At 50.3% G+C, this 13,877-nt stretch overlaps 1 protein-coding gene across 2 annotated transcripts in view; it reads right to left on the minus strand.

Annotated features, from left to right (window-relative positions):
* The window catches only part of LOC309561901 (putative oxidoreductase ZK1290.5), a 224,278-nt gene that overhangs the window by 74,250 nt on the left and 136,151 nt on the right, over nt 1-13,877 (minus strand). The window lies entirely within an intron of this gene.

Raw genomic sequence — 13,877 nt, forward strand, 5'->3', positions numbered from 1 at the left:
TATAACTATAGTTATAACTATAATAAATAATTAGTTTTTTGCACACATTTGCACAAACATTTTGGATAATATTTTTTCCCACTGTAGATGCTATGATGATTTGATAATATTTTCTAGCATAATTCACTTGTTATAGTCACAACATTTTGGGTGATATATAATTTTTAGAGCACTATATAGAGAATATTTTTGCGCTGATTTTTTCTTTTTATCATTTACCTTGTTGCTGTATTTGCAGTCATTCAGCACCAATTATACCCCTAAGTAGTTAAATAACAGACATAGCCATAGATCTTTTTTGGCACCAGATCAAAAAGCTTTTACACAAAATAAATTATTATTTTGGCCAATGAAATGAATTACCGCTCAAGTCCTTGATGCGTCTAAACGCGTTACATGAGTTTACAAGTGTTTTTATGCCAAAACCCTGCTGCCAGGAGGAAAGTGCCTATGAGAGTGCTGCAACTCTTTTTTTTTTTTTTTCAAAATATTTTATTGGTTCATAAAAGATAAAGTACAAATGTACAACCAGCTTAAGTTGGCAAAAGAAACACGACAGAATTGTACAAAATTTTCAAAAAAAAAAGGGTACAAGCATGTAAACAGCCGAAGTCGGCAAATGTAACAGTATAAAATTGTATAAAATAAACATCATTGATAACCGTGGGGATCCGGGACAACTCTACCCTGTGAGGCGTATGAAGACAATCAGGTGTCGGAAGTGGAAAGAGAGGGGAGGCAAGAGTAGAAGCCAAAGAATTAGACACTGTAGAGGAAGTAAGGCAGCAGGAGGACAAGCGGTCAGGTTGAGCTGGTCCGTGTCGAGGCCCATATCCTGGGTGATCCAAACCCAGGGACGGGAGACAGGGGAGTCGTCGGGGAGAAGCGGCTGCGAAGCAACTAAGTCATGCAATGAAGGGGGGGAGCCGGTTGTCCGGGCCCGCCCAGAGACAACGAAGCAGCCCGTGGAGGGCGGGGAGGGGGAGGGAGACGGGGGGGGGGGGTGAGGCGAGGGGAAAATTGGCAGGGAAGGAGGGGGGAGAGGAGGGAAGAGAGAGGAAAAAAAAAAATAAAATTTGTTATCATAGTGGGAGACAAAAAGGGAGTGTGAAAGAGAACGGAAAGAGCGGTGTATCCAAGGGGGTCAATGAGGACAGTACCATAGGGTCGTCACTGACAGAGACGGGAGAATACGGGCGTGGAAGTATAATGAGTCCAGCATGCCCACTTTTTGTGATGTTTGGAGGGGGTATCCCTAGCAATGGCAATCAATTCTTCCATCTCCGCGACCCTTGAGAGGCGCTGGAACCACTGCTTGACGGTAGGTACGTGCGTGGTCTTCCACAGTGCCGGGATGCACTGTCTGGCGGCATTCACCATGAGGATCGCCAGAGATTTAGAATAAGTCCTGCTGGAATTAGAAGAGTGGTGCAAAAGGTATTGAGCAGGAGTGAAGGCGATGTCTGCTGTGGTAACTTGCGTAACAATTCTATGGACTTCTTCCCAGAAGGCGGTAAGGCGAGGGCAGGTCCAGAAAATGTGAAGGAGCGTACCAGGTTCCGCGTTACATCTCCAGCAGATCTGTGATGTGGAAGGGAAGAGCTTATGTAGTCTCGTAGGGGTGTAATACCAGCGGCTAACAAGCTTGTAGCCGCTTTCCTGCGTGGTAACATTAAGGGAACATTTGTGATTATTCGTATGGATAAGGTCCCAGTCTTCTGGGGAGAGAGTGACTGCAAGTTCCGCTTCCCAATCCTCGCAGCGTTTAAGCTTCCCCGGATCGGGTTCGTCAAGCAGAAAAGAATGGATAGTGGAAAGGAGTCTGCGGATCGGGCCTTCCCGATGGCACAAGTAGTCGAACGGGGTCAAGGAGGACAAGGAGGGGCACCTGCGAGAGAGTGACAGGAGGTATTGCTTGAGGAGGAAGTGTGGCCAAGGAGGTAAAGGGGGCATGCCAGATTTTTCAGCGATGGAAGGTATATCGAGCGGGGCGTCATTGTCCCAAAGATGGTGGACTCTCAACTGGTCTTGGGCCCAGTTCGGGGACAGGTAAGTACGGTGCATGCCAGGAGGGAAATCAGGGTTCAGGCGGACAGGGGTCATAGGGCCTGGAACCACGGAGATGGAGCGAGACGTGCTAACCGAACGAAAGACTTTGAGGGAGGGACCAATGAGGGGGTGGAGCTTTAGAGCAGGGGGGACGTGGGCATCCAGGAGCCACGGCAAGGAGTGGAGATCCAGAGAAGTAAAGCCCTTCTCAATGGAAACCCAATCCTTATGAGGCCCATGAATGTTCCAGTCCGCTATTTTAGTAAGGTGATTAGCGGCGTAGTAGTTATACAAGTCAGGAAGGCCAATACCACCTTTAGACTTCGGTCTCGTGAGGGTCTTATAAGCAATGCGGGGCTGTTTGTCCCCCCACAAGAAGGAGGTGCAGATACGACGGTAGTTTTTAAAGAAGGAAGGGGGGAGCAGTATGGGGACCGTTTGGAGGACATAGAGGAGGCCGGGTAGAGCATTCATTTTTAGGACAGCTGAAGCTTGGACCAGGATCGGAGGTCTTTCGATATCCGTGCGTAAAGCCGGGGGAAGTTGCGATCGAACAAGTGTTGGAGGTTAGAAGGAATTTCAATGCCCAGGTAAGTGATCGAGTCCGATTTCCACATGAAGCGGAAATTCGCCCGACAGCGCTCCACGTCTGAGTGGGGTAGAGTGACATTTAACGCGAAGGATTTGGAAAAATTGATCCGAAAGTTGGAAAGGGAAGCGTACTCATCGAACACTTTGAGGAGAGCAGGTAGGGTCGTGATGGGATCGGAGAGGAACAACAGAAGATCATCCGCATACGCGGCAAGTTTGTACGTCCTGTCAGCGAAACGAATCCCGTGAATCGTGTCACATTGTCTAATCCTGTGGAGGAGGGGCTCCAGAGTCATGATAAAAATCAAGGGGGACAACGGGCATCCCTGTCTGGTACCTTTGGAAATCTGGAAGGCACTCGACAGGGTGTCATTAACGCGGACCCGCGCCTCCGGTTTAGCGTACATGGCCATAACATAGCCAAGGAACCGGGGACCCAATCCCCAGGCAGAGAGCGTTGCCGCAAGAAAGTCCCACGAGACCCTGTCGAATGCCTTCTCAGCGTCCAGGGAGAGCAGGAACCCCTTCTGGTTAGTGGTGGAGAGGACGTGGTGCAGATTAAGCGTTTTGATGGTATTATCCCGCGCCTCGCGGCCCGGGACAAAACCAACCTGGTCTTTGTGAATCCCCTTAGGTAGAAGCGGGAGTAGTCTGTTAGCCAGAATCTTTGCGAACAGCTTGACATCCACGTTGATAAGGGAGATCGGCCTGTAGCTGGCCGGGGAGGTCAGGTCCTTCCCCTCCTTCAGGATCACCACAACGTGGGCCTCAAGCATCCGCGGGGACAGGGGGTTTTCTGCCGAGACAGAGTTAAAGGCGGATAAGAACGGGGTGGCAAGGATGTCAGGGAAGGATTTGTAATATGCAACCGAAAGGCCATCAGGGCCAGGGCTCTTATTGGGTTGCATTTGTTTAAGCGCCAAGTCCCATTCCTGTTTGGAGATGGGAAGATCCAGCGCAGAGCAAAAATCTGGAGAAGCTCGACGGGGCAAGTTAGACGCAAGAAAGTCCATGATGGCCTGAGATCTGGAAGGGTTGGAGGGGGGGTGGGAACGTGTAGGATCTAGGTTGTATAGTTTGCTGTAGAAGGCCTCAAATTCAGCTGCGATGTCTCGGTTGTTAGTCACCAGGGAGCCAGTGGGTGAGCGTAGGGAGTGGACCGTGGTCTTCGCCTTCTTTTGGCGAAGAGCCGTGGCAAGGAGTCGACCGCTTTTGTTGGCCTGCTCATAAAAGAGCTTCTGGGATAGGAGGAAGCTACGCCTGGTCTTACGGTCCAATTCCTCCGTGAGTTGTTCGCAAGCGGAGGTAAGGGCCGCTAAAGTGTCTTGTGCAAGGGATCGTTTGTGAGCAAGTTCCAAGGCACGGATGCGTGAGAGCAGGTCGGAGACAAAGGCCTCCCTTTCTTTTCTCAGCGCCGCCGAAAGCGCAATCAATTTACCCCGAATTACGCATTTGTGGGCTTCCCATTGAACGAGGGCCGACGTGTCCGGCGTCGCGTTGACCGTGAAGTATTCCTGTAAAGATTCGCGGATGGCGGCCGATCTAGCTTTATCCGTCAACAAGGATGAGTTAAGGCTCCAAACCCGATCTCTGGATAGAGCTAGTGGAAAGGCTAGGGTAAGAGAAATAGGGTGATGATCCGAGAGGATCGATGGCTCTATAGAGGCCTCAGTGAGAGAAGTGAGTGCAGATTGCGAGAGGAACAGGTAGTCAATCCTGGAATATTTAGCATGGAGAGGGGAGAAGTAGGTGTAATCCTTGTCCTTAGCGTGGAGCGTCCGCCAGGAGTCATGAAGCTGGAGTTCTCTAAGACACAGCCTAATCTGTTTAAGGGCCTTGTAAGGCAGACACGAGGAACCTGAGGAGGTGTCAAGCAGCGGCTCCAGAGGGACATTGAAGTCGCCCCCAAAGATCAAGGTGCCCTGTTGGAAGGGCGCCAGTTCACCCAAAACTGATCTGAAAAACGAGACCTGGGACTGGTTGGGGCTGTAGACGTTCGCAAGGGTGATCTGTAAATGCTTAAGGGTACCACGAAGCAGTAAGTAACGTCCCTGGGCATCCGCCAGGGAGTCAGAAATGGAGATAGGAGTCGACTTAGCAATGAGTATAGAGACACCTTTAGACTTGGAGGTTTCCGATGTAGCGTGAAAAGCTTGAGTGAAATATTTGTTTGTGTATTTAGGAAGGGCGTCCGAACGGAAGTGCGTCTCTTGCAAGAACACAACGTCCGCTCTGAGTCTGTGCATATGCATGAGCAGTTTCGAGCGTTTTTGAGGCGTGTTCAAGCCCCGGGCGTTTAAGGAGATAACCTTAAGGCGAAGATCACCAGGCGGGGGTGCCGGTGTGGACATTGTAGCGAGTAGAAGAGAAGAGAAGAGAAAAAAAAAAAAAAAGAGGGGGGGGGGGAGGTGGGTCAAGAGTTAGCGAAGGGGAAGGGGGGGAATGGGAAGGATAGAGGCCGGGAGGGTAGCTAGAGTACCGTGAGAACCGACAGACCAGCTGGGGAACTCAAAGGGGGAGGGGGGGGTTTGGAAGTCGGAGGGTGTCGGACGACCGTTAAGAAACGTCGACCGTTGGCGGGCGCGGGCGGAAGGAGACAACCAACACGGTGGCCAGAACTCCGCAAACCTGCAGGAGTCATTAGTAGCAGCTGAATGAGCCCGGTAAATGGAGGAACAGTGGAGAGCAAACTCAGGGAGTAGGGAGCAAGTACAGTCTGATGAAGGCGCGGTGATGTGGCGTCAGGGAAGCAGAGCCAGTGGGAGAGCCGCAGGGGGGGGGAACGGGGAGTAGCACAGGCGTCAAAGTGAGGGTGGCGATGGCTAAATGATGGGAGTCGAGTGGGAGACAGGGACGGTCCGAGAGAGGACGAGTAAGTCTACAGAGAGGGAGTCGTGCAATGGTGGGCAAACCAAGGGGCGGTCAGAGCGCAGGTGAGTCGTCTCGTGGTCAGGTAAGAGGAAGGAGGAGTAAACCAGAGGAGTAGCAGAAAGGAAGAGAAGGGCGGCAAAAGAATGATTATCCTGGAGGCGTCCCAACACTTGGCAAAGACAGATAGCAGCCAGAGGGCGGTGAAAGGTGGGGTAGCACAGAAAAACCAGTGGATACAAATAAAACTTGCTGGAACATTTGAACTATAACAGGGAAACAGCAGTGCATTAATGCCATAAAGATTCACAACTGCGAGCATACTCATTCAACTTGTGTCCCAGAATACAATAACTCAGCGGAGCAATGTCAGCCGCCGATCCCGCCAGTGACCCCACCAGCCGACTGCCAGCCAGCACCCCCGCATCCCCAAAAAGGGGGATGTGAACCATCAGAAGGGATACAGATATGTAGCCATTTCAGGAGGGCTGGCCGACAGCGGGATGGGGCGCCCCCGACAGTGAAGAATGTACAACGGCACCAGGGGTTCAGGCACTCATGACATACCCCACCTCCCCCAGGCGTGCGAGTGACAGCCCGGGAGGAGGCAAGGCAAGACAGGAATGTCCCGCAGGCAACCCAGCAGTGCGGGCGATGGCCCGGTCAGTGGGAGGGGGGGAACCGCAGTACCAGCACCGGGGCCCCGCCCCCCCCCACACAGAGCAGGGCACCACCCCTCGAGATCGGGCATCTCTCACGCCTGCAAAGACATCAACAGCCGTGTGTAAGCCAGGAGGAGAAGGGAGACGGTAGGAGGGGGAAGGAGGAGTAGGCGAGGAGAAGAGGACGGGGGAGGGGAAAAGGAAGGGAAGGAAAGGGAAAAGGGGAGGGGAAAGGAAGAGGGAGGAGGGGGGGAAGAAGGGGGGGAGGGGAAGAAGGAGGAGAGAGGGGGGAAGGACAGGGGAGAAAGGAGGGGGGGAAGGAGGGGGGGGAAGGACAGGGGAGAGAGGGGGGAGAGAGGGGGGAAAGGAGGGGGGCTAGGGAGGGAGGAAAGTGAGAGGGATCAACCAAGCGCATTACAAACATGTTCCACTGACCCAGCATTTTTCCTAGCATAAATGAGAGTAAAAAACATTAAGAGCAGACTTAGAGCATATGTAAAAGCAGGAGGACAACAGTAACAGATACATCCGCCAGAAGCTACGAACCGCATACTTTCTCAGTCCATGGTGGAGCAGTTCCATGAAAAGCAAGGGCGGACCATGTCTGCAATAAGAAGGGGGATCCCCATCGCGTGTATGCCATTGCAGGGGGGGCGGGGGTAGCACCCATGAGGTACGGGGGGTTGAGCCAGGGCCCGAGGGGTACCACAGGCGGACAGTCTCGGGCAGCAGGGAAGGCAAGTTCGTGAGGTTCACGGGAGGTATGGTGGAGGGCGGGGGGGGGATCCAGGGCAAATGGGCGATGGGAATCAAAGGCACACAGCTGAAGGGGTCCCAGGGAGACCGGAGGGTAGCGCGAGCTAGGGGAAGAAGTTCAGCTGTCGATTCTCCCGGGGGGGCAGGCAGAAAGGTCCAATTGTTCGGAGAAAGCATGGGTAAGGAAGGGGAGACTTGCAAGTACCGGAGGCAGGATCCAATGCCAGTGTTGCCCGCGGGACCGTTCACAGGAGGCAGCAGCGGAGGAGTAGTAGGCAAAGCGGCGGGTCCGGAGGTCCGGGGACAGCGAGCAGCTCGTGAGGGCAAGGAGAGCATCATGTCAAGGCATCAGAGGACGGGGTCAGCTCCAGCAGGGAAACGAGATCCAGGAGAACAGGTCCGTGCTACCCGTAAAAGGCGGTGAGTGGGGAAGCCTACGGAGCATGACGCGCCTTCCGGTAGACGGGTGAGGCCATCGGGCTTCCGTTGCGAGGCGCATCTCTCCCATTACCTGGAGGTGAAGAAGGCGGGTGGGAGCGGCGGCGGCCCAGGACATAGTTGTCAGCCATTTGGATGCCATCCATGGAGGTCGCTCGGTGCATTGGGGAGGTACGGAACTCACTATACCAGTCGGGGATGTTGACAGGAGGGATGCCCAGAGTGGCACAGAAGTGGTCGAGGTCCTCCGGCACCCACAGCAGGGCCGTGCGACCCTGCGAGGAGGCCGAGAGACCGAAGGGGAACTTCCATCGGTAAACGATCGCCCGGGACCTGAGTTCCTCCAGCAGAGGGCGAAGCTCACGGCTTCTCTGAAGCGTTATGGCAGAGAGATCCTGGAACAGTTTGATGTCGGCGCCCTGGAACGTGAGGTGCTGTCTGATTCTGGCGTTCCTCAGGACATCCTTCTTAAGCTGGAAGTTGGCCAGACAGCACACCACGTCCCTCGGAGGGTCATTCTCCCTGCCACGGGGTCTCAGGGCCCGGTGAATGCGCTCAAACACAACGGGTGTTTCAGGGGGTCTGCCGAGGAGGTCGTTACATATGGAGGTGACAGCGTGAGGCAGATTCTGGTGTTCAATGCTCTCAGGGACTCCCCGCACTCGAAGGTTCCTTCGGCGGCCCCGATTGTCCAGGTCCTCCACATGCCGGTTGAGATCCCTTAGGAGGACAGCATGCGATTCTGTCACCTGGTGTACATGCATGTATGGGGGAAGGGAATGGGGAATGCCGCTCAGGTGTGTGTCCAAACAGGTGCTGGCTGGATCCGCCGTCCAGGAAGATACAAGTAGAAATGTGAAGCCGCACTCAGATGATTGAAATCAAATGAAATGTCTTTATTCTTCAAAAGTATCCAGGACAAACAGACAGTGTGAGGAACAGAATATGTCCAAGGTAGACGCGTTTCACGGCTCGAATGGCCGCTTACTCATTACCGTGGTAATGAGTAAGCGGCCATTCGAGCCGTGAAACGCGTCTACCTTGGACATATTCTGTTCCTCACACTGTCTGTTTGTCCTGGATACTTTTGAAGAATAAAGACATTTCATTTGATTTCAATCATCTGAGTGCGGCTTCACATTTCTACTTGTACCTGGTGTACATGCCCAAGGGAAGCATCATGGCGGGCGGTGACCATCTCGACCTCCTCCACCCTCCCTGACATAGCTTGAAAGTCTCTACGGAGGTCCGCTATTGCCGCCGCCATAGCCGCCTTGATGTCGGCAGCTACAAGCTGCAGATCCGCCATGGAAAGGGTTGGTGGGGCCACCGGAGCTCTCGGAGGATCGAGTGAGGGTGTAGGCAGAGAGGCTCCCAGCTCTGCGGCTTGCCTGTTCGGCGAGCGGGAACGCGAGCGGGCGGCTTGAGAGGACGAGGCAGAGAGGACGAGGGGAGCTGGGACCGGAAGATGTCCGGGATATTGCGGCTGAGCGGTAACTCCAATTCTCCCGGGGTTCCCGCTCGGGTGGCAGAAGAGCTTCTGGCTCTGCTTCCCATGGTTTAGGCTGAGGTAGGCGCAAGGAAAGGGCTCAGGATGAGGTAAATTCAGACCCCTCAGTGCAGGAGATCAGAGTCAAGCGGCCATATTGGATCGGGTCCAAGCCACGCCCCCGAGTGCTGCAACTCTTAACGTAAAAACCTACTGACCTGACTATCAGTCACTATATATAAAGTACCAACTGTTCATATAGCAAAAAAAAAAAAAAAAAATGAACTAAAGGCAACATTTTTTGTGAAGATGGATTAGAACACCGATTACGTTTTTAGTGCTGTCTATGCCCCCGTTAGGGAGATCCACCCTCTTGGTTTGTCCTGTTTACCATTGTCAATGAAAGTGAAATTTTAAATCTCAAATTCTGGATTGTCCCCAGTAAAGTAATAGAAGGGAAATCTTCCAATGGGGACACTGGTTCTTGTATGGGGAGCCCCAAAAGACTACTTTAATTTGCAGGGATTTCCTCTTACTTCCTGTTTTGACTATGGGACAGAAGTGGGAGCAAATCTCTGCAATAGGACACAAATGGCAAAAAAAAAAAAAAAAACAGACAGGGATTATAACCCTCCCTTACCCTATCTAAAATGAAAAAAGTTTTGACTATAGTTCTAATTTAAACACAAAAGAACTGGACATGGCTCCGGTGCATAAAAAGGTGTGAGCATGGGAAGGCTGAATCTTCAACACTTTTATATATTCCTGCATATAACCACATCTGGAAATATGGAGGTTTGATACCAACAACAGTGTTCATAACTGTAGGTAGCGTTCAACAGAATTTTTTTTACTGTGACAACATGCATTAATAGATGGGAATCACAGTATAGCAAGAGTAATTTTCAGGACATACAAAGAGGTTGTCAGCAGTTTTAACATGGAAATATAAGAGAAATGCATATCCTTAAATTAAGTGGAGGAAAATCTTTTTAGTAAAAATTAGTCACATTTTAAAAATTAACTCGTAGCTACACAGATAGACAAAGGTAACCAAAAATGGATTTTTGTAAAATCTTACCGTAAAATCCTTTTCTCTTAGCTCATCGACAGACGTAGTCCTCGGTGATACACCACCTTCGGGTTATGTTACCTCCGCAGGAGCAGGACTAGACAGGAAATTAAAAAGCTCTGGCCACACCCTAGGGGCAGTCCCAGAGGGTATATCCTCTCTCTCTCTGCCTCAGCAAATCAGTTATGTGAAAAAGCAGTCTTTAGAGATTTTAACCCAACCCAACTCCAAAACAGAGGGGCGGGGACTACGTCTGTCGATGAGCTAAGAGAAAAGGATTTTACGGTAAGATTTTACAAAAATCCATTTTTCTCTAGCGCTCATCGACAGACGTAGTCCTCGGTGATACACCACCTTCGGGACGTCCCAGAGCAGTATCACAACTGAGGGGTGGGAAAATGGAAATCAATCCCAATCTAGAAGGCCCAACCGGTGCCAACTAGAAGTTTACAATGCTCATCCTTAATGATGAGACTCAACCAAAAAAAGAGAAAACAATTTTTTTTTTTTTTTTTCAAACAGAAAAAAACCCTCGAGGTAGACCACCGGTCTCCTCAAATTGCGGCCTGCAAAACCTTGCGGCCAAATGAGGCATCCGCCGATGCCGTCACATCAATTTTATAGAATTTTGTAAAGGTATGTACCGACGACCAGGTGGCCGCCTTACATACCTGGACCACTGACGCCTGATGGCGAAAGGCCCAGGAAGTACTGAGCGCTCGAGTGGAGTGCGCCCTAACAGGGAACGGAGGACTCTGACCCTTAATAGAATAAGCCTGTACCACCGTTAGTCTAATCCATTTGGCAATGGTCGCGGCAGATGCAGGCAAACCCTTTCTGGGGCCATCCGTGATCACAAAGAGTGAATCCGTCTTACGGAATGATTCCGTAGCTTTCAGGTATACCCTGATTGCCCGAACCACATCTAAGGAATGCAACGCATGTTCCCGATGATGCTTGGGCTGAGGACACAAGGAAGGTAGTACAATATCTTCATTCAGATGAAAATCTGAAACCACCTTGGGAAGAAAAGATGGCTTAGGATGAAGTACTACCTTATCCCTATGAATCACTAGGTATGGTGACTGGCATGATAATGCAGCCAGTTCTGACACCCTGCGAGCAGAAGTAATAGCCACCAAGAAGGCCACCTTCTGGGATAAAGTAAACAAGGGAATCTCCCTGATGTTTTCAAAGGGAGGTTTCTGTAGAACCGACAAAACCAAATTAAGATCCCAGGGCGGTAAGGGCGCGCGGACTGGAGGAGCCAGGTGCCGCACCCCCTGGATGAAATTCCGCACCAAGGATTTGGTAGCTAAAGGCTTCTGAAAGAAGATTGCTAATGCTGAAACTTGACCCTTGATGGTGCTCAAGGCTAGCTTCTGCTCAACCCCTTGTTGCAAAAAGGCCAATATTCGAGTCACCGAATAGGTACGTGGAGGAAATCCTAAAGATTCGCACCACGCAATATAAGTCTTCCATGTGTGATAATAGACTTTGCTGGAAGTCGCTTTCCTTGCTTTAATAAGGGTAGGAATGACTGAAGTAGACAAACCTCTGTCCTTCAGTACTTGGGTCTCAATGGCCAGGCCATTAAAACCAGCGACTGTAAAGCACGAAGGTAAATTGGTCCTTGAGACCACAGACACTCCCTGAGACGAAGTTCCCACGGAACGTCTGCGACTAACATGTCCAAGTCGGCCAGGCCGGCTTGAGGAGGCCAGCCTAGAATTTCTAGGACCACTGGCGCTGATTGGATCTGAACCAGGCGTCCCTAGAGGTATCTGGCCCCGACCATCTGAGAAAGTCTGGTCGTTTTCTGTTCCCACACATTTATCAGATACCTGATTGCTATCAGGAAGGGTGATCTTTTCTGGTTGAACCTCAGGGACCGAAGTCACCCGACTAGAGGCTACTTGGCCTATCTGGTCAACCAGATCCGATTCCTGTGAGGTATCGGGACTAATCTTAGGAAAAGGTAAAGGAAAAGATCTTTTCAGGGAACGGTAACTACCGCTTCCTGTGGTACTTAAATCTTGGAAGGGAAGAATCGCACCGGTAGTAGTGGTTGATGCTCGATCTAATGTCCTGAATACCGGTGAAAACGTCCCCCCACCCTGAAACCGGGTGGGGGCGCACCTTCAGGCTGTGTACTCCTTTGCTTCGGGTTTGGCTGGGTTGGTCCCCTTCTTGAACCCTCCTGGAGGAGTCTTGCCTTTCCCGCTAGTACCAGCCGAGCGCCCTTTATGGGCGGTAAAGCTTATACTTAATCCATAAGATTCCCAGAATGCCACAGATTACATTTTTAAAACATGTATACAATAGATTGTTAGCTCCCAAGCCAAGCCTCCTGGCTTTTGCACACATAAATCACACTCAAAGTAGGAGGATTTGTGACATGTTATAGGATAGAAAGGACTCTTTCTTACCATACAGAGAGGGGCCCGCGTTCACCACAAAACCCGTCAGGGAAAAAGGGGGAACATACTACTCACCATACCGGAACCAGGCGGGCACCAACTCCTGACAGTACCCCTCTCCACCGGGGCGGGAGGGCTGTCGACCGATACGGACGCCGTGACTCGTGGTCTTTGGCGTTTCGGCGAGACGTTTAACTCGCGTGGACAGTCCTTTAATGGGACTTTGTCGCGGCCGACCCAGCGCGGAGCTATGGCCTGCACGCGCTCGTAGGCTGAACTGGGGTGACCACCGGATCTCAACATCCAGCCCGTCGCCCAGTTCAGCTTTCTTGCTTGAAGATCTCACAGGAACACTGGAGAAAAAAAGCTGTCTAAAAAATCCTTTAAGAAAAAAATCTTGCCAGGACCTAAGATCCCAGCAAGGTATCTAGGTCCTTACTCCTAACTAGACAGAAAATAACTGATTTGCTGAGGCAGAGAGAGAGAGGATATACCCTCTGGGACTGCCCCTAGGGTGTGGCCAGAGCTTTTTAATTTCCTGTCTAGTCCTGCTCCTGCGGAGGTAACATAACCCGAAGGTGGTGTATCACCGAGGACTACGTCTGTCGATGAGCGCTAGAGAAATTCTGTTTTGAATTTGTAGCGTTTCTATTAGAAGTAGTAGTAGTGAAGTAAGCAATTAGTGTGAACACAGCTCAAAAAAATGAATCACTGCCAGCTCCCCATAATTAAAAATGTTGTCTGTCTATATAATGCAATGTACAAGCAATTTAGTTTACAAAATTTCAGTCTGAATTAATGTGAGATGGGTGGTACAGGCATGGATAGGAAATTCCAAGAATTCATGCCCAAGAACAACATCAAAACATTTAAATTACTATTAATCAAGCATTCAGTTTCCTTCCGGCTTGACGATATTTTTGTTGTACACAACAAAATGCCTGTACAGAAAAAAAAATCATTCCCTTTCTGAAGTGATCACTCATTTTTTTAATGATTTTATACTTGACATTATCAGACTTAAATATTTCTGTGACCAAAGCTTTACACATTTTTTGCTTCAAGTAGCTCAAGTCACTAGTCATCCATCTTGCAAACAAAGCTATATTCTATGCTATATGGAATGCCAGACTCCATAAAAAAAAATTTAAACATTAATTATGGGATTGTTTATTAAATACACTCTTTTGTATATTCCTACATGGTTGTGTATAAGTTGTAGTAGGTTATAAAAAATTGATACAATTAACAACCCCCTTCTTCTGGCAGCTCTCCCTCTACAATTAACAGTAAGTTCTCTGACAGTTCCACGCCTACTCTATGTTCTCTGGCATCTCTTCCTTCTCCATCTACACTATGTTCTCTGGCATCTCTTCCTCCACCATCTACACCATGTTCTCTGGCATCTCTTCCTTCACTATCTACATTACGTTCTCTGGCATCTCTTCCTCCAGCATCTACACCATGTTCTCTGGCATCTCTTCCTCCACCATCTACACCATGTTCTCTGGCATCTCTTCCTTCACTATCTA

Source organism: Pelophylax lessonae (genome assembly GCF_965119305.1).
Source record: "Pelophylax lessonae genome assembly, chromosome: 8".
In the NCBI taxonomy this organism is placed as follows: domain Eukaryota; kingdom Metazoa; phylum Chordata; class Amphibia; order Anura; family Ranidae; genus Pelophylax; species Pelophylax lessonae.